Source organism: Diorhabda sublineata, chromosome 1, assembly GCF_026230105.1.
Source record: "Diorhabda sublineata isolate icDioSubl1.1 chromosome 1, icDioSubl1.1, whole genome shotgun sequence".
NCBI classification, from domain to species: domain Eukaryota; kingdom Metazoa; phylum Arthropoda; class Insecta; order Coleoptera; family Chrysomelidae; genus Diorhabda; species Diorhabda sublineata.
This window is the reverse complement of record NC_079474.1, coordinates 22,855,086-22,876,303: the sequence shown is the minus strand read 5'-3', so window position 1 is coordinate 22,876,303 and position 21,218 is coordinate 22,855,086. Positions and strand designations below refer to the sequence as shown.

The 21,218-nt window shown below is 30.9% G+C and overlaps 1 protein-coding gene across 3 annotated transcripts in view; it reads right to left on the bottom strand.

The window, feature by feature from the left end:
- LOC130444137 (scoloptoxin SSD552-like) overlaps nt 1-20,000 on the bottom strand; it is a 103,353-nt gene extending 83,353 nt beyond the window's left edge. Inside the window, exon 1 of one of the 3 annotated variants that reach the window (XM_056779199.1) lies at nt 19,914-20,000. The gene's annotated coding sequence lies outside the window, so the exon portion shown is untranslated. Of the gene's footprint in view, nt 1-1,704; nt 1,710-3,573; nt 3,737-19,913 lie in introns of those variants that run through there. The other 2 variants (XM_056779184.1, XM_056779192.1) reach the window with 2 other exon arrangements.
- Nucleotides 20,001-21,218: the final 1,218 nt, after the last annotated feature.

Sequence of the window (21,218 nt, the reverse complement as noted above, 5' to 3'; positions counted from 1 at the left end):
AAAGAACGAACCTGAAATAGAAAATCGACTTTATTTGTGAAAATGAGAATAAATTGATTTTTTATTCAATTTTGGAATTACAACTGATTCGTCAAACCTTTCGATCGTCTGAACACGTAACCTATACATCACAATTTGTGTTTTTTTATTACAATTGTAGATAACATCATCAGAAAACAAATCAATGTTTAGCTCTTTTTGATATTCTCACGACACGAAACGTAGAAGCAAAACCAAGAGCTCTAGCTAGCAGCCTGTTGTATAGCGGCATATAGCGACTATAAAATATTCAAATAGTGATTATCCATAGTCATTATTAATTAATTAAATGTTTGTTATAATCCAATAATAATGTAACAATTTCAAAATATTTCAAACTAATAACATTTCTGAAATTGAATGGAGAAGATTACACATAGAAAAAAATTGTGATTTTCACGAGTTTGAAATTAGTGATTGTTAAATAAATCTTCCGATAAGTTAATTCAATAACCAAGATTGTTGTATTTCGTTTGTACGAGTTTGTCCAATAAAAAATAAGACTTTTAATTATTAAATAAGTTTAAAATCAATAAACTGAACAAAAAAACAATTATCACAAATCGTGATGAGTGTTTTGTAAATATATCTTAGTTCCACGAAAATTGTCGCTATCAATAATTTAAAGGGACTCAAGTAGTAAAGTAGTCACATCACATAGCTATGGTAGTAAAGAATAAAAATGTAATGAAATAAATGTTGGAAGAGTTAATGAAAGAAGGCGGCAAAATGGGTCTGAAAATTAATGCTGAGAAGTCGAAGTATATGAAATGTAGCAATAATATAGAAGAAATAAAAGACGGAGCAAAAAGCAAAAGCGAGAAAGAGAGAGAGAGAGAGAGAGAGAGAGAGAAAATACAGCAGACTTAACGCGAATAGCAAAAATTCTGAGGAGCAAAGAAATAATGATAACAGAAATATAGGAAACAATAATGAAACCTCTCTTTTCACTGAGACGATGGATATAAAAAAGTATAAGGTATAAATGATGCTGAGCATGACAAGAAAAATTAAACGTACCGTTATGGGGAAACAACAAATCAGTTTCTAAAACAGAGAATATGGTAGAGATAATAAAAAAGGAAGAGTAAAATTGTTGGGACATACGTGAAACTGGACTAGATCTGGAATATGCATTCCGAAAGAATGAGGGTGAGAAACTAGAAACAAATTGCTAAAGGTAGACAAAAATGGGAAAGGATAATGAACACGTTGATGTTGTGATAAAACAGGGGCTGAGCCTCACTAGAAAAGGATTCCGCAAAGCTCGGAAGAGTGGCCAAGTTATACATAAGAGACATGATGCCATTGTAGGTATATATAATAATTTTTATTTTTAAAGTACGCTAATGGGCCGATTGCTGCTCTGATTTTGTCCACATACATTAGAAAAATATTTTAGGCGTGTTTTCCAACGGACTGATGACAAAAATGAATAATTATAATAATAAATAAGTAATGATGTATGCACGAAATAAAAACACTTTGCTAATTGAATATAGTGTGAAAATGAGGATCAAATGTTATTTGTGACACAGCTTTATTCTGGAAAAATAAATAATTCATCAAACACATACCAAATATAGAGGCTATAATAATGATAATAAGTGATAAGATATATTTACTTAACTATAAGAGAATAATAAAACAAAGAATGAAATTCACCAGTATTAAGGTCGATTCATAAACTTGACTTTCCGACTGCCGTTGACGTCGCGGGTGACGTTGGCCGTTTGACGTTCGTAGCAAATTCTACACCTTATTCATAACCTAGAAGTTGCTGTCGTTAACCTAAAAATTTTGTTGTTCTTTTTAATGTGTGTTCTGCTTTTTGTTGTCGTGTATATTTCTGTTTTTGTTTATAATCCAATATTGATGGACGATATTATGGAGAGTAACGAGGAGTTTTTTTTATTGGGACAAACGTGATAAACGCAAACGGATGAGATTAGCTCTTTTCTATTGCTACGAACGGCCGACGGGAAAAGATATAAATCATCATCGGCAGACCGATCGGCAAACATCAACGTTAACGGCAAACGGAAAGTCAAGTTTATGAATCGGCCATTATCCGAATAAACCGTTTATATAATTGATATAATTTTCGTTACTATTCGTTTGAATCATTTCTGAAGAAGTAGACTCTTTTCCCAATATCTTTACTTTAATCATGGTATGGATGACATATTAATCTATTTACTGAATATTGAGATGTCTGCCCTATGTGAACAGCACTACAAGAATTAAAAGGAACCTTTAATACAACATAATCTTTTTTATTTTTTGTTGTTCTAGTTTCTAGTCAAATGTTTTCATAATATATGATGCCCTTTTTGATCTCATCTGTTCCAATATAAAACGATAATGGAATATTTTTGAGACTAAGCCCAGTCTCTAGTAAAGTACAATCAAGAGTACTGAAATAATCAAATGATTCTTTTGATGTCACCAAAAACAAATAATTAATAACATGAGAATGGTATACAAAAAAATTGTTTGTCTTGACATGTTCTCTTATCAAATCCGTGATATCAATTTGATTCATAGAGCTACCCAATAATCAGATAATTAATTCACGTTTAAAGCAATTCAAGAAGAATAATAATTATCTCGAAGAAGGATAAACTATATATTCAAAAAAAAGATAAGCAAATGATATAATTAATTTTTGAATAATTTCTATTTTAAATATCAAAATGTGATGGACCTAACTTAACCAAGTAAACAAAGACTTTCTCAATAGTTAGACGAATTATTTGAGTCAATATTTAATAAGAAAAGTTTTGGAGGATATAATACATTATTCGAATATTGCAACAGTCTAATCTTAAAACATAAAAATTTCTATTATATAAGAGGTTGCTTGTAGAGGTTTACATAGGACAAACATCTTGATATTTATAAAGATTTATAAAAAATTAAAAAATTATAAAATAGAAAAATGCATTAATAGTCCACAAAATAAGTTTTATTTTTTAGGAATAGAGCATAAACATGAAAATGGAAAATATTTCAAGAATTAGAAGAATAATCAATTTTAACCAAATTTATAATTCTATTCGATACATTTCAACTATAAATTGAATGGTCAATTGCTCTTTTTTTATATATTCTAATTGGAATGTATATATGTTGCGTATTTTTTGGAAAATACCGAAGATAAGTCGAAACATACCTATATGGAAAATAAGATTGATTCACTTTATACGTGATTTGAAAATCTTATATATTTCACATTTATTTAGGAAATCTATTCACTTTGATAATCAAGATATCGAAAAATTGAGTAAAGCAAATTTAGAGCAAAAAATTACTATATTTGAATATTATTTATACAAACTTTGATTTCCATCATTTGAATGATTCAAGATCTTTTAAAAATAATCTATCAATTTTTTCAATAACATTAATAGCTGAATACAAATTTTCTTAATCAGATAAAATTTATTTATCGAAGAAAGCAGGGAGATTTTCCTTTCTATTCATTTTAGTTTATATTTTTAAAGACTTTTAGAAAACAAATGTAGTACTCACCTTCACAAAATTAAAAATCCGACCAAAAAACTTGATTTTATCACAAAGTCACAATTATATCTTCTATCTTTTTTACTTGTTGATTAACTACATACGCGACTGATTTAATAGAATAAACCACATCAAGATATATAGATTTTTTCCCAACTCGAAAGTATCTCGTCGGTCGCCAATCTGTCTGCTACCATTGAGCTACCTGGGTTTCCGATTATATATTGTGCGAAGGTAGCCGTGTTAGGTGTCAAGGATAAAATCATCGAACGCGGTTCGATAGCATCGCTCGATGTCTTTTACTTACTTCTGTATAATAATGAGGTTTTAAATTATATTGAAGTCACAGCGATATGCACTTGCTTCATACAGTGTACTTCTTTGGTATGTATGATAAGATTCATGCAGCTAGTGACTTTATTCTCGTATTAATCCTTGGCAGAAGTGTATAGTAATGGAAAATAACACAATAGAATGTTATAAAATATGTTGTGAAAAATTGATTAACATATTTTCGGTGTAACATAGATATGTCAATGAAGAAGTAATTACTTGAAATTTCAACAGTAATTTCGATCCATAAGAGATTAATTAAAAAACGCACTTAGTATATCTTTTGCCTTTGATCATTTTATAAATGAGTTTTAAACAGATTTTATGTGATTCGCCAATTAAAATGCATAAATTTGTTACGCATCACGAGATTACTAAAAACACCAAAAACTTCAGTTAGTCCAAGAAGAATCGGCGCATGACTAGAAGAAAAATGGGGGGCACATCATTTTTTCCATGTTTTGAGACCTCCTGAACCCGATTATGATGGTTTTCCAAGTGTCTTTAATAACTTTTGTAATACTGGTATTTAGAAAAAATCCAAAAACACGTCAATTTATGTTGGAAGGGGCAAGCATTATGGCTTATTTAAACTTACTGGAAAAGCCACCTCCTCACCTCTAGCAGCATCCCCTTTATTTTTTTAAATTACTTTTCATATTTTTTATGTAAAATTTGGATACTCCTCTTTGAGCTGATTTCAAAAGTGTATAATACTTGTAGGTTAAAGTGGTTAGTTTATGAGATAAACAATTTTTCTTTTAAGAGCACAAATTTTACTTATTATTTACTTTCACCTTATTTGCCTGTACTAAAATGGGTTGTACAACAGTTCAAACTCTTTAATCTTTTTAACTGTGCTATTTATTCTACTTAAAAAATCCAAACAACAAAAAACTCTACTTTTTATTAAAGTTTGACATTGTCAACTAGAATTTGTAGTCACTATTGATAGTGTAATTTGATACATTATTTATTTTGTTTCTCTGAAATGGTTTACTCTTTGCAAGAAAGAATTGAAATTGTAGATTTATACTACCAAAATAATAATTGTGCAAGAGCTGCTACTAGAATATTTAACGAATTACATGACGGAAGACATGCAACTCATAGGTATGTAATTCAACTGATGGAGAAATTTACCACAACAGGGTCTGTTTGCAATAAAGTGCATAAGCGAGAGGGACTCGTAAATAACAAAGCAATCCAAGTGGCAATTTTAGGGCAAGTCAGCTTAGAGGCTCAACAACCCTAATCGTTGTCAACAATAAGTAGAGCGATCGGTGTTTCATCTTCTACAATTCAAGTACCACCCATACAAAGTTAAGTTGGTGCACGAGTTGAATGAAGATGATTTTGATCGTCGTCTAGAGTTTTGCGAATCAATGACGCAAATTATCAATAACAATCCACAATTGTTAAGCAATATTTGCTTTTCTGATGAATGCTCATGGTCATTAAATGGCTTAGTAAGTAGGCATAATTGTAGATATTGGGCTGAAAGTGATCCACATATTATGCGTGAATTCCATACACAACATCCCCAAAAGTTAAACGTTTGGTGTGGTATCCTAGGTGACCACATTGTTGGACCTTTCTTCATCAACGGAAATTTAAATGGTGAATCATATCTTGAGTTACTCATGGAAGGGGTTGACCCACGTATTACAACAATAATAGAAAATGATGATAACCTTTCCGAAGATTTACTGGTATTTCAACAAGACGGAGCTCCCTCACACTATGCTATGCCTGTCCGACAATTTTTAAACGAAACATTCCCCGCTCGTTGGATAGGTAGAAGGGGGCAGATGATGGAGTGGCCACCTAGGTCACCGGATTTAACACCCCTAGACTTCTTTTTATGGGGGTATTTAAAAACAAAAGTTTATGCTACCCAACCAGAATCTCTGGATGATTTACGAGAGAGGATAGAAAATGAATGTCGACAATTAAATCCAGCCGTATCAAGCAATGTCAGAGAGGCATTTCAAAAAAAAGATTATACCATTGTATGGAAGTGAATGGTACTCATTTTGAACACTTATTGTAACTTCATAATAAATAGCACAGTTAAAAAGATTAAAGAGTTTGAACCTTTGTACAACCCATTTTAGTACAGGCAAATAAGGTGAAAGTAAATAATAAGTAAAATTTGTGCTCTTAAAAGAAAAATTGTTTATCTCATAAACTAACCACTTTAACCTACAAGTATTATACATTTTTGAAATCAGCTCAAAGAGGAGTATCCAAATTTTACATAAAAAATATGAAAAGTAATTTAAAAAAATAAAGGGGATGCTGCTAGGGGTGAGGGGGTGGCTTTTCCAGTAAGTTTAAATAAGCCATAATGCTTGCCACTCCCAACATAAATTGACGTGTTTTTGGATTTTTTCTAAATACCAGTATTAGAAAAGTTATTAAAGGTGGATACTTTTATCTGAAAAGCACTGTATATATATATATATATATATATATATATATATATATATATATATATATATATATATATATATATATATATATATACTGAAAAATGAAATTTCACATGTAGGTTCAATTAGTTGCGAGATGATTTCCTGTCTAAGGTCGAAACTTTCCATCTCCACCCCTCTCCATTTTATGGTCATTTTTGTTATATTTTCTTATTTTTTTGGCTAGAAAAAGTTTAACTAGAGGGTTCGAACTTCGAATATAAGTAGGGGTGATGTTGAAGAATTGTCTTTCTTAAGTTCAAAGATTACTTCTTCAGTTCTTCTAGCACAAAACGCCCGAAATCATTTTGATCGTTGTAATTGTTGAACTGGACCGCCTCCTATTTAATGAATAATACGAGTATGATCGTTGCTAGGGTGATTTTTTTTACTTCCCATTTTCGAAATTTCTTATCATTACGACAATTTTTTCTTTGTTGTCAATTGGAATTGAACAAGAGGGTTCGAGACCACCGGGTCTATTGAAATTATGAATTTTCATTCGAGAGATAGAGAGAGTTAACTTGTGAAATGAAAAGTTATTGAGGAATAGCAAATTTTCCATATAAAGAAATAAGATTGAGAATTGATATCATTTCCAAGAAATTCATTTTATGGAAAGATTTGTTTGTGTATTAATTAAATTCTTCATTCGACGAAAGATTCGACTTTCGTGATGGAGCTCTGCTGCTCACGGCTTTATTTTTTATGCGATCCACTTAAAATTGCCCTACTGATGATATCAATGCATGTTGCCATGGAGCAACCCCGTGCCATATAGTTTAAACCGAAATTGTTTGCACAATTACAAAGAAATATTTTTTTCCTATGACTTCTGATATATTGCACACTCATTTTTACCTAAGGAAGTAGCTTATTTTACACAATTTTGTTAGATACAGGAGCAGATCTTGCTGCATTAAAACGCCACGGAAGATAGAAATCCTCTACCGTGACTGAGTAGTACATAGATGACTCTGCAGCTAATAGATTAATGAGTGCTAATAAAATAATGTATGCCATTAGTAACACTAGCACATTAAACAAAGAAGCTGCAAATAAAAACATTGAACACAGTGTTGAACAAAATGCTAGACAACATACTGACACTGCACAATCCAAAAACAACGCAAGTTTGTGTACTTCATCTATACAGCAACAAGAGGCAATAAACACAAATTTTAGGGATACCAATAATGCAATATTACAAAATCCACTGCAATTTAGTAATTGTTATAATAACAACTCAACTTTAACATTTAAGTTAAACAAAATCAATAATTATTATTTAGTTCTTGTTAGGTATCCAATATAGTTACAAACAATTTATTGTTCTATTGGTTCTTTTTCTGCATCAATCGCGTCTTCAGGTGTAGAAAAACGTCCAGTCATTTATCTCGAAGTGCTTCGTGCGCGAACTAGATTTGGCTCGTCCTCAAACACCGATAGATCCATCAATCGTAGTCTGTCACTATATTACAGATGTCTTTTGAAGCACGGCGATTCAATTCATTTAGTACTTCTTCACACCAATTCGTACGAGCTGTTTTTTGAGGGATTGTTATCCAACGCGAACAAATCATTTTGATAGCTAAATGCTCATGCCATATTCAATATATGCGAGTGGAACTAATGCCCAAATATGTCTCAAATATGTTACATGATTATCTTGCAATATCAGTTTCCGCACAACATCGATGTTTTCTGACCCAATAGCCGATTTTAGACGATCTTCACGAAATTTATCTTGTTGCGAAGTGCGACTACGATTGAATTCGGATAACCAGCGAAACACGGTGGGTCGAGATGATGCTTTGTCAAAAAAAGTCGAAACTAGTTTTTTGGCACACTGCTGTTGGTTTAATCCACGTCGAAAGTCATAGAAAATCATTGCCCCATTTAAATCCATTTTTTGACCAACATAAATGTATCTGTAAGCAACTCAAATAGCACTCGTATCTAGGTTAAAATGTTTTGTGATTTTACAGCTTTTAACATTTAAGAAAAGGATATTTATGTGCCAAGAACGAATATTATGATACAGTGTATTTCAAAATTTATATTCAAAACAAATTTGCACTGCGAAGAAAGTTGAAGAAAGGAAAATAACGATTGAAAGAATTGAATTTTTGAGATTTTCTATGAAACTTGTTGTGTGATGCGTAAGCTATGTAAGAACAAGAATGAGGCGTGAGTGTCACAAAAATTATACTCGAAATGAGAGAGGCAATTACCAAAACTGCTATAAAACTAAGATAAACAATGACATTAGAATATTTTTGAGCACTTTTTATTTCAAGTTTATTAGAAAAATAAATTATGTGGTCTGTTGTACACAGAATAAAAAATTAATTATTTCAGAAAAATATTGCCCTAAGAAGGATACCTTTCATTTTATTCGTGCCTGGTGTAACTGACATACCACAAATTGCAAGATATGTTAGCACAAAGACCAACTGCTGTTGTTCCCGATTTACACGTACAATATGTTACATTTATTGGTTATTTTTTATTATTTCTGTCCTCGTACTGAAATAAAATAGAATGCTTAATTGTTGCTCGAGTCTAAACGTGATGTCAATGGAAGAAAGCTGTTTCTAGAAAGATGATCTCAATTCAATACCGTAGGAAAAGATAAACCAATGAAAAACAGTCAGTGACATCACTAAAGAAATAAGCTAAACATATCTAATTTGTATCAGACAAAATACTTTATATAGTAACTCTGAAATCAATCTTTTCAACTGTTACTATGGTTATTGGCTTTTTTTAAAATGCAGACATATTGTATCAAAATTTTTGTTCTTAGCTACTTAAATATCTGGATACATTTTAATGGATGAGTGGAAAAATCACATAAAAAGTTACATAACAATAGTTTATTCTCCAAACAAAATATGTCATAGAACAACTTTGAACTTAATTTTCTTTTACACTCCATACTAGTACAAAGACCACAAGCAAAAAAAGAATTCCCAGGTATAGAATGACATTCTGATAACACCAGGTTATCATATATTAATTATCACGTTTTTCCTGCAGGAATAAATCATGCGATTCACTGTATCGGGTGTCCCAATAAGAATGGGTCTCGGCCATATCTCGGGAACCGTTCATAGTACAGCTTCGGGAAAAAAAATTGTAACAAAAGTGACCTCGACAAAAACCTGGAAATTATTTACAGAGTTGTAGGTCCACCGCAAGAGGGCGAAATTGAAAACCAAAAATTATAAAATGAATAATTTACAAACTTTGTTAATTAAGATGCATTTAAACTATGATTATAGTATTCTTCAAGAAATTGAGCGTATATTTGATTTTACAAGTTTTAGTCTATCTCTTCAAATAAGAGGTGGAGGGAAGCGGTAACTTTATTATGAAAAAATGCATGTGAGTCCAGTTCTACTTAACCTATATATGCAAACTTAGTCTTTTTGAAGAGAGCTCCTTTTTACCAATGTAAGAGTCTTGTGTCAAATTAATAAACCTAATAACTTGTTCATTTACGGGTCATTGCGATTTGTGTGCATTAAATTCTTCTAAAAAACGAAGAAGCACTTGATATGATAGGAATTAACTTTGAATGTATGAGAAATGCAACTGTTTCGGCTAAGAAGTTTCCCGGCGACAGCATAAGTAATATTGACATAATAATTTGAACTATTATTAATAGAACAAGGAAAGACAAATTTTGAGGAGTCAAAAAATGTTAAAATCGTTCAGTCAAACCGGAGTAATTTATGTTTAAATGCTTAAAATTTACACATTTCTTAAGATATCTCGTAATACGAAAACGATATCGACATGCGGTTTTCGCTACTCTGTTGATAATTTAGTCTACTTTTGTATTTCTTAATTAAAACTGCATGATCAATATTTTTCAAGGAGAGCTAGATTTAAAAAAATAAATAAATAGCGCCCTCTAGCGTATACTTTACTCATTAGTATGTTTCGAAATTATAACTCTTACATTGGTAGAAAGTAGCTCTCTTCAAAAAGACTATGTTTGCATAGATAGGTTAAGTAAAACTGGACTTATAGGCGTTTTTTCATAATAAATTTCCCGCTTCCCCCCACCTCTTATATGAAGAGTTAAACTAAAACTTGTAAAATCAAATATACACTGAATTTCTTGGAGAATACGATAATCACAGTTTAATTGCATTTTAATTAGGCAAAATTTGTAAATTATTCATTTTATAATTTTTGGTATTCAATTTCGCCCTCTGGCGGTGGACCTACAACTCTGTAAATAATTTCTAGGTTTTTCTCGAGGTCACTTTTGTTATAATTTTTTTCCCGAAGCTGTACTATAAACGGCTCTCGAGATATGGCCGAGAGCCATTCTTATTGGGACAAAAAGATATGTAAAAACCTGCAGAAAAATTTGTGGTGCTTCAACTAATCCTGGTGAATATTTGGTTGCGATTATTAAACTGGTTGATATGGATCGAAATGTGAGCTATCAATCACGATGTCACGTGTGAAGCAGTATAAAAGCATTTAGAAAAGGCTGGATAAAAAAAATCTGTAACTTTATTGAAATCGGTGATTCATTTTTAAAACGCAGCCATTTTTCTAGAGTCTGGCCATGAATTGAAATAAAGGAATAAGTCTCAGATTTATAGATAATTTGGTGCTGTGTGTACGGTCGGTTTAAAAAAGAATGATGTTCTGAAAATTATTCAAACCGATCCAATTACCAGATTTTGGAGTAAAATTGATCAGAAGCAACTGATGGAGTTGTTCAATGGATTCATACATCTCAACCTGGCAGAGATAAATATTAATTTTTGAAATCATCAGCCTCATTTTCAGTTTTGCATTATTCAACAAATTATCGTAATACTTTTTGTTTAAATTTGATTTTGATTTCAAATCGTATATTTGGAGAGAAATATCACAAAAAAATGATCAAAGCCTTGGAAATGATCTGATTCAAAAACAATTAATATTATGTATCATTATTTTGAATATTGCTACTGTTATAACTTTTTCTCTATTTATAATAAATTATTATGCTACACATACCGAATTTTGATTTTATATTCATTCATTCATCTGGCACTCCTACAATTTATCATTATATTTCACAAAATTATGAGATAAATATCTTGGGATTTTATTTACTTGTGTACACATTAACAAAGCAACATTCTTGTCTATCGAAATGTTGGCACCAAGTATATCGCACTCTTTATAGTAAGCTACCTTAAAATTACGTACAAATCTTCATCATTAATTCAGGCAACATTAACTTTCCCTATGTCAATCAAATTATTCAATAACTCAAAGTGACCTTGCTTGCATTGATATCACTTCTCTAATCTGTACTGAATTTATTCGAAATCTTGCATCGCTCCTAAGAAAAAACGTTGATGGTTAAACATTTTCTTAGAAAAATTTCTTAGTGTCTATATTTAACAAAACTATGAGACTGCTTTTGGATGTCATGTATCCTTAACATTTTCAATCAAAGACGGACCGGGTGATACTTGCAGTACTCGGATCCAATCACTACGACCATATGAAAATAAAAGTAGATCCAATTAATGATGCTTATGATAGATGTGAACTCAACTATCATCATTCCAATATATAAATAGTAATAAAAATAAACGTAGAGACTCTCGGTTAGTTACGCCTTCTTATGAATCTTCAAACAAAAATTTCAAGGCTTTCAAATGAATTGACGATAAAGTTCTGATAAAAATTATTTTGCTCAGTAGTGTTAACAAGAGAGTTCAGTTGGAATAGTGTGTGAATTATTACTTTTAGTAAAAATCAACCTAAAAAAGATTGAATAAATAGTAACATTATGTTACTAATGAAGTAATTTTCTACAATAGTTTATTTTGGATAGCGTATTTAATTATCACTTGTTTGGTAGTTTTTTCAGTATAAAATGCTTGTGTTATTCCACCATAATGTACAAGGTTCAGCGAAGAGTATGAACAATAACTCGACGGTCCTAGAAAAACATAGTGAATTAATACCCGAATAGTGATATAGAACTAGTTTACCTAAAAAAAATTATTGTTCGTAACCGTAACCTAATACCGGGAGCAGCTGAAACACATTCATCGATTTAGAATAAGTATTAAACCTTTTGATTGCTGCACGTACCCATTCTAGACAGATCTCCCTGCAGAAGACTGTTTAGAAATTCTACCAAATCTTTCTCGGTTAATTGATGAGTTTGCATAAGCATATCTTGTGTTTTTGCTACAAATTTGTTAGTATCTTCCACGTGGCTCTTCTTTAAGACTATATGATCACTTTTAAATTTAGCAGCCAATCTTTCTCCTGTTTAGATTTAAGCCGAAGAGTCCTCATAATTTCTTAATAATAGTTCTTTAATTTGTTTACTAGCAATTATCACTGTACGATATGTGAGTTTTCCCATTCCCAAAATACTTGGAATAACACAGGTTCATGAAAATGTAGTATTACTTACAGAAAAACTAGAAGTACAAATTCCAAAATAGAACAAAATGTTGATTTTATTGTTTTTCTCTCTCAAACTGCTACTATTCTTTTTCTGAAAACTTTTAGACATTTTTCAATATAGAAAAATTTCTTTTACTTCAAGATAAATGAGCTGGATGGGAAGTCCTATATTTTTTCCAGCTTTCTTATTATTATCGTTCTTCACATAGTGTGATAATATCTCCAATTTCAATCTCCTGTCAATTGATTGTTTGATCAATAGTTTTATCCACGACTGTTGCAAAATATACCCATTATACGACTGCTTGTTCGACTTTAATAACACCCATTAATCACGGCAGTGATTAATGAATCATCCCTCACTGTTTTCTTCATTTAGCTATATTATATTTTACATGTTACAAAAAAAGGTTTCTTAAATTTTATCATGTAAAACACTACTAATTATTTTTACGTATAGAAAATGAATATACCTAGACCAGATACGAAACCGAGAACTCTATTTTAAAAGCATGGAACATTAACGCTAAGCTATCAGCGACATGAATGTCGGGATATAGGAAATGGAAGTGGGAGTTTTTATAATTCTATCATGTATAAAACTACTAAACAATTTAAATTTAGTTCTGTACACACACAAAAAATTTAAAAAGCACATTTTCCTAGACCATTAAACCCGGGACCTGCAGTTTGAAGGACGGAGCATTAACCCTGAACTATCAGCTACATTGAATGTGTTAGTCGTATATCAGTTTTTGAAGTCAACATTGTTATGTGTTTAGATTTTTCACAATTTTAATATTTTATGTTAAATTATGTTAAAAATCAACTCAAAATGGATGTAGCTCTTCTTTCCTAACAGCAGGAATTAGAGAAGCTGCAGTATGTGCCTCAATAAATTTAATTTCAAAAAAGTAAAGGAAAGTATATAATATAGCATATGAATATTGAACTGGCAAATATATTGTATGAAATATTTGTTAGAATATAATAAAATTGTTTTTAATAATGTACTAAATATTTTCCAATAAAAAAACTTCAACCAAAATATTTAGTAGTCCTAGATAAAGTAGAGTATTCTACTCGGGTATAATGATTTATTATTCACTCGGTGATTTATGCAGTGAACTTCACCTGGTTAAAAATAACCTACATTATACATTATACACTCACAAATATCTTAACGGTTTTTATAATTTGACGCATTATATCATTTTTCTGTGAAAAAACAATTGAAGAAACCAGGAAAAATTGTGTCCAGGAAATTATTCTTTACCATGGAATTACTGGCCACAAAAACACGGTGTAACTACATTGAGAATGATGTCCAATTTGTCTCCTTTTAATTAGTAAATGGTCGCCGACTAAAAATAAATGAAATGGCTAATTATAAAAGTTGATTGTAGCATTTACTATGAATCAATTGAAATTATGGATTGTGTATCAAATGAAATTTACAATATGTACTAATTATTTAATTATATGTGAACTATTGAGATAGACAGTGAATCAAAAATACTTATATATTAAAAACTGGAAATTTGTGATTGTGTCATATCTATAGTTTTGTATAAGAAATGAGATAGTTATAATTTGGGGAAAATATATGAATGCCAAAACAACGTGGGAGAGCTCTTTAGTGTGCTATTTTTTGTCAACTCTCTAGTTTTTTGTACCTCTTGAGTCAAGAAGTGTTATTTAGTGCGAAGAATAATATTTGTGAATTTAATTATAAGCAGGCTAGTGAGTTTCGTTTATTGGTACCAATAAAAAAAAATAAAATAAAATAATACTGTTAAGTTTGATGACAAATTTTTGATGTTTATTGTGTTCAGCGTTATATTGTTAAATTAATTTTAAATACTATCTAACTCTTCATATTTTATTCATATTAAATAACTAATGCCAAATTAGTAAAGTTTAAATGACATTTATTGAAAAATTAAGTAAGTAAGTAATACTAAATTTGATGGCAAATATATTTAATTTATATATGTCTACAACATAAAGCCAGAACTCAAAGACAAGAAGAGTCTCTCATGCTACCGACTGAATTTAGAGGTAACCGAAGTATTTATGTCGTGTTAGTTACACTCTTTATTACTCAAGAGTGGTCAAACCGATTTGGCTGAAAATTGCTAGGGAGAAGAATATAGAATACTTTTTATTTTGTTTCCAAGAGATAAAACGTGTTAAAACAAAACGCAGCAGACAGGAAAACAAAAAATTGTCATTCAAAACAACAGTCTAGCTGTTCATTTGTTAAAAATGGTATTAAAAAAAGCAAGTGACTTAAAATAACAAAACGCAACTGAGATTAAAACTAATGATTCGGAGTTTCCATCAATGTCGCGATCAACATGATTCAATATTTCCCGACAAAGCCTTAATGCAACTAGGATTCGAAACAGCAATTCTCAGATATCAACAAGTAGATAATTTTCGACGCATAAGAAGAAATTTATGGAGTACTGATTTGAATCGAGTAGTGGATGTTCGCGAATATTGTGGCGCATTGAAGATTTTTAATATCTACTCCGCAGCATTAGCTATTGCATCCTAATAACTAACTTATTTATTTAGATATGCTCACCAGCTCAAAGTTTAAGACTGATCATTGGCTTCATAGTAATCATGCTTGGAGACATTCACCAACCAATACTGTGTAGCGGAACGCGTTTGGTGGTAAGTAAATTGGTGCAGAATGTGATTTACGCGATGATGCTCAGAGTAAAATTCGATGGTGAGGAAGTTTACAATCCGAAGATCCTAACCGATTGGTTTGAACGACTTCAATGTACGATCCGTTTTGCATTTGCCATGACTATTAACAAATTATAATGCCAATATTTGAAAGTTTGTGGTCTGAATCTGGAAAATCCATGTGTTAATGGAATGTTCAGGGTGGGACCACCATCTTCTTTATTTGCTCTTGCGCCTGTCATCTATCACAAAGTACTTCAATGCACCAAAATACCTGGCTATGAAATGATCATTAAATTATTTGATTTTTATTTATTTATTTATCTTTCTAATAAGAAATTGATCTTGATAAAATCCAAATTAATTCACATAAGTGAATTTTGCTGAGATAGCTAGTTTTATATGAGCTTATATCTTAACAGGTAAAAAAGCAATAAGTAAATGTTACCAAAAATTCAAAAAAAGAATTATTCATGAAAAATAAAACAAGAAAAATATCAGTAATGGCATTTATTTAATAATTTTGTTTTAATCATTTGTCGCCAATTCTCATAATAATTTGTTTATGAAAAATATGATTGAAAAATAAAAGTTACAATTTTTATTCTAGCTTCCCTCGAAGTTTCTGAATCAATGTTATATGTTGCTTCCAAAAATTTCCAAATTCGGTGGTTGTTGAGAGGTCCTGGATAGAATCTCCAAAAAGTATGATATTATCGTGGTTTAGGAAAATTTTAAGCTGATCTATAGCAAGTTTAAATGAAATTTTGTATGCGAAAATTACATTTTGATTGATTTAATAAATTCTCTCCTATTGATGCTCAAATTTTCTTTCGTTTCGGCACATCTATAACTAGACAGGAATTTTATGCAAAAACCCTGAGCTTGCTATATATTTCCGGAAGGACAAAATGCGCTAAAAAGCTAACTGTAAGGGGGGTTGCTTCACGAGTGGTTCATGCAAAATATTTCTGTTGGTATGTGTCATCACAGAAAAAATGAGTACACAATTTTATCCCATAAACAAAAATACAGACTAAACAATGGACTTGATCCCAAAAGTGTGCTCGCAAGAAAACAAAAACTGTTTTTTCGCTACAATGTTGTGAAATTTCAAAAGTACAATTTTTATCGATTATTTAGGAATTATGTGTATTTTGCGCAACCTCCGAGATATTGCTAATCACAAATGGATATCATCAAATAAGTAATAAAGAGCTATATAAATTGCTCTATCTCAGCAATAAATATTGGTATTGTTATACCATATAAAGTTTATAATATCATTTCGATCTATCAGAGTAAATACTATAAGAGCTATAGATTGCAATTAAATGTAGTTTGAGTATCATAAACAGATTTGATACGTTATCATTTACTAAAATACCGATGTTATATCCGAAACTAGAAAAATCGAACCACCAATAATACGATCACGGGTGTTTTTTTAATTTAGTCTTTATTTCCCAGTTGAAAAATGATGGTTCAAATGAAGTTTTTCACTAAAAGTTGGAGAGTTGCTGCAGTTTTATTGTTTTTATATGGAGAAAGCGTAATAATGTAATAATAAGTTACTTATACGCTAACCAAGCCCAAACCTGAGGTAGCAGTCTCTCAGTCGCAGATTAACGAAAAACTTAAGCTGAGAAAAAAGGAGAACAAGGAAGAGGCATGGATCTAGTTATATGTCTTCAAACAAGTAAGAGCCTTCATAGGCGAGACAAAGCCTTTATTTAGAGTGGGTGGTTGAAATACTACAGCAAAGAAGACGGTGGACAAAGATTCAAAGATTATCGTACATATATGCAGAGCACGTGGAAGTTGATTGCTATAGATACAATATGTGTTGTATTGTTGATCTATAGTGCCGGATTCGTGTAAAAGAGGAAGAAGAGACTCCGGGATATTGCAAAGAGATCACCCAGGCAACTAGGATCGCCCAGGCGACCCGATTCTTAATAGAAGAAGTTCCTACAGCCTTAAGAATTCCCTCAAATTTTGAATAATCATGCAATGTGTAGTTTATGCAGTAGATACTATCCAAATGATCAAGTTCCATATCATTAGATTAACAGAAGGAGCGCCCATGCCTCAAAATTCGAAAATAGGGCTCGACACGAGTTTACCTCGCTTTCGTTCTGGACCACTTAAATGTAATAGTGTACATAAAAACTGTTGTAAAAGCTCGTTGAGCGAATGGTATTTTATATTATTTAATTTTGGAAGCATAATTTTTCAGAAAATTTTGTTAGAAGGAAAAATATATTTTACGGTAGCACTGTGGCAGTATATTTAATGTGCATGCAGTTGCTTTATAAGTGCCTTTTGAAAAAATAACCTAGGAGCTGCTGTATACGCAGCAAACGAAAATATTTTTGTTTGGGAGGAATAGAATTTTCACAAAAATCGAACAAAAAATATAAAAGATTACTCAGTTCCGTTCATAAGAATTACTCTTTTTGGTTTTTGTCATATTATTAGCTACAATGATTTCAATATTATTATTAAATCACTCCATAATGTTGAGAGAGTGCGGACACCGAGGTGCTTAAGGTAATTCAGAGTAATCCTTTACCTTCTCCTTGTAGTTAATAGGAGTTGTGGAACAAACCACAAACATTTACTCTCAAGAGAAGTTTGAAATACCTCTTAAATTAAGTAATGCCGAAGAAGTCTATACTGAATAAGAGACAAAATATTCATTTTTAGTTTTGTGAAGTTATATAGGTAGAACTACTTTAGTATTAATAAAAGAAGTTTATAATATTTGATTTAATTATTCTAAATAATTTAATAGAAATATCGATGTAAATATCTGAATTACGATTTAATATAATTTGTGTACAGTTTCTTAGTCATTCAACTGGCAGGATTGTATCTAATTGTTCTCAGCAAACAGGTAAGGCAGTATTATAGAAGATTCTTGTTGTTGCTAAGTTGACATAGCATTTTTTTATACTCATGTGAAGTTTGAGTATTCTCTTTCAGTTTCCATTGCTCTCCATTATGTCACTATGTTTAGAATTATTTAGTGCTTCTTGGGTTGACAAAGAATCAGGCTTTTATCTTTTTACGAAGTGCTTAAAGAATTATATATTCGAAATTATATATTCCATATCAATATAGTTGGATTTATAATTTAAATCTGAAACTGAACTCAATTATTCAATTTTAAAACTTGTCAAATACACAGAGGCACTTTTTTTAGTATATAGAATGAATAAAAGAGAAATATTGATCCTGAAAATTCGAGTTAAAGAAGGGTTTACTCTGTTAGTGTCTTATGGAGAAGTCTACTTTCAATATGAAGAGTGGACAACAGAAAACTGCTCGATATTTGGTATTCATCATCATCATGCCGTTCAATCTCTTGGATTATAGCTAGCGCTTTTGGCGCCTACATATCCCTTTATTGAGGTGGATTACTTCCCTTGTTCTTTTGTTATAGTTTTTTGTTGGCACTGGATTGATTTGTCAGCTTTCTCCACTCTTTTTTGTGTTGTATTTGGCTTTCTTTTCCAGTCAATTATTTCTAGGATTATGGTATCCTCTTCAATTTGGTTTCTCCATATATTTCTTGTTTGTCTCTGCCTATTGGCCATTGGGTTATCCTCTTCATCATGTCTGTAAGCTTCCTTCTCATGATATGTCTTGCTCAATTTAATCTTTTATATACCTTATTATATTTTTCTTCTCAGTTCTTCTTCTATTTCTCTATTTTTCTTCAATATCCTCTCTCCATCTCCTGTAAAATGTGGTTTGAGTATAGTGGTTTGATGTTTTATCTCTATATAAATTTGTCTCATATTTGTTTTATATCCTTCTTGGTCTATATTTTCTAATTTCTTATTCAGTTATTCGTTCTTTTTTCTAATATATGTTATATTTGCCTCTGATAATCTCTTCTGTTTTATTATTCTCTTTTATCGATCCATCTCATTCTTACTGAATACACTGTTTATACCAATACTCACAATTACACTTTCTGAAGCGCGTTTCGATAACCAAGTTATCGTCTTCAGATACCGATTGAAAACTGTTATTCTTGATTATGTTTTCTTTGTGTTAATACTTGTTACTGCTAACAATGCAGTTTTTATTATATAATCTTGTAGTCCTTTCCATTGTTTTTCTATATCCTGTTTTGTCAGTTTGTTTTCGTATGTTACTTTAATTGGTATTATTTATTTTCTCCTAATGCTTTAAAGCATCTATCTCCCATCTTTTTTGCTGTTTTGCTGTTGTATTTTTTGGTTAGCTTTATATTTTTAATTGTTGCTATTACTAAATAGTGGTTTTCCTGTTTTTTTGTTTTGGTATGTCAATTTTTTTGTAGAAAATATAAATATAAGTTATGCCGGAATCCGTTTAATACTCTTAAAAACTCACCTCTTTCCACTTCCTGACCTCAGATCGCTCGTAAATTATTTTTCCGTTCAATTTTTCAATTTCTCACTTACTAAAATCCATTTCTTAATACCAGCCCTGCTCTTAGTTTATTATTAATCATTTCGCTTAAACTGCTACGCAACTATTAAGATTTGGAATAAACTTGTATGACAATAAGGTGAATAATATTAATTGTACGAATGCTGTATAGGATTTCACACAAGTGCGATTGTAAACATTAAACAAGTCAAAAGTACCATGTCGCTTAAATCGTTATTTCATTATAACTCCCGTTATAATGTTTCTTTATTACTCGGTTAATGTTGAACTAAAGATTAATATACATGAGGTATATGTAAGAGCGTGAATTCCATTAAAATGGAAATATATTGTTACTTTGTATTACGTGTATCTATTAAACATTATTAAACCTCAACAATAATAAATTATTATTATCTCGAGCGTTTCAGAAAATACATATAAAATTGGTTTCATTTTGAAAAATTGTATTTATCTATACACTGATAAGTTGGATATAATATCCGTGACACATCTCTCAATAGTTAGCTTTAGCTAGGACGGTGGCTTTACTTGTGGGCAATTAATAAAGTTGAAAGCTATTTATCTAATACATTTTCGGTGATTTCACAATTTCTTTTAATGTAAATTGGCTTTGTGATGGCCCAATCTAGTAGGGGAAGCAAGCCGGAACGCATGCCCTGGGCGATCTATTTAGAGAACGAAAAATTCAAGCTTCGCAGACGAATAAACAACTCATAATTAATGCAACTACAATGTACTTAGAAATCGTAGAGGTTTGCATTCGACAACCGGTATAATGGACAAGTGAAATGGTTCTCATATTTAAGCTGGGTAGCCTGGGACTATGACTAGGATCTCCAAATTTTGTTGTAGACAATTCAATTATTATTTAATATTCATAGCCTAATGTTTCTGGAAGGAAAGTTTAGAAAAATCTTTCTCTGTGCTTTTTCTTTTCCACTTATAAACGAATAAGAGTCAATTTAATTTGTCAGACATTGATTTGGTTGTTTATTCGCAAGATTCATAGTTATAAATAGTCATAAAAATAGTATCAGTCAGTGTCAATATCATATATCAAAAAGTCTGGGAAATAAAGAAAACCGTAGATTCAGCGAGCTGGAGAATTAGCTGGTATAAAATATTCTATTTAGTGAAAATTGGATTTACACATTTTTACATTATATAATTTATTCAAATATTCATTATCGTTTAGCTAAGAATGCGAATATCAATTTTTCATAATTCTCATCGTAGAAGAAA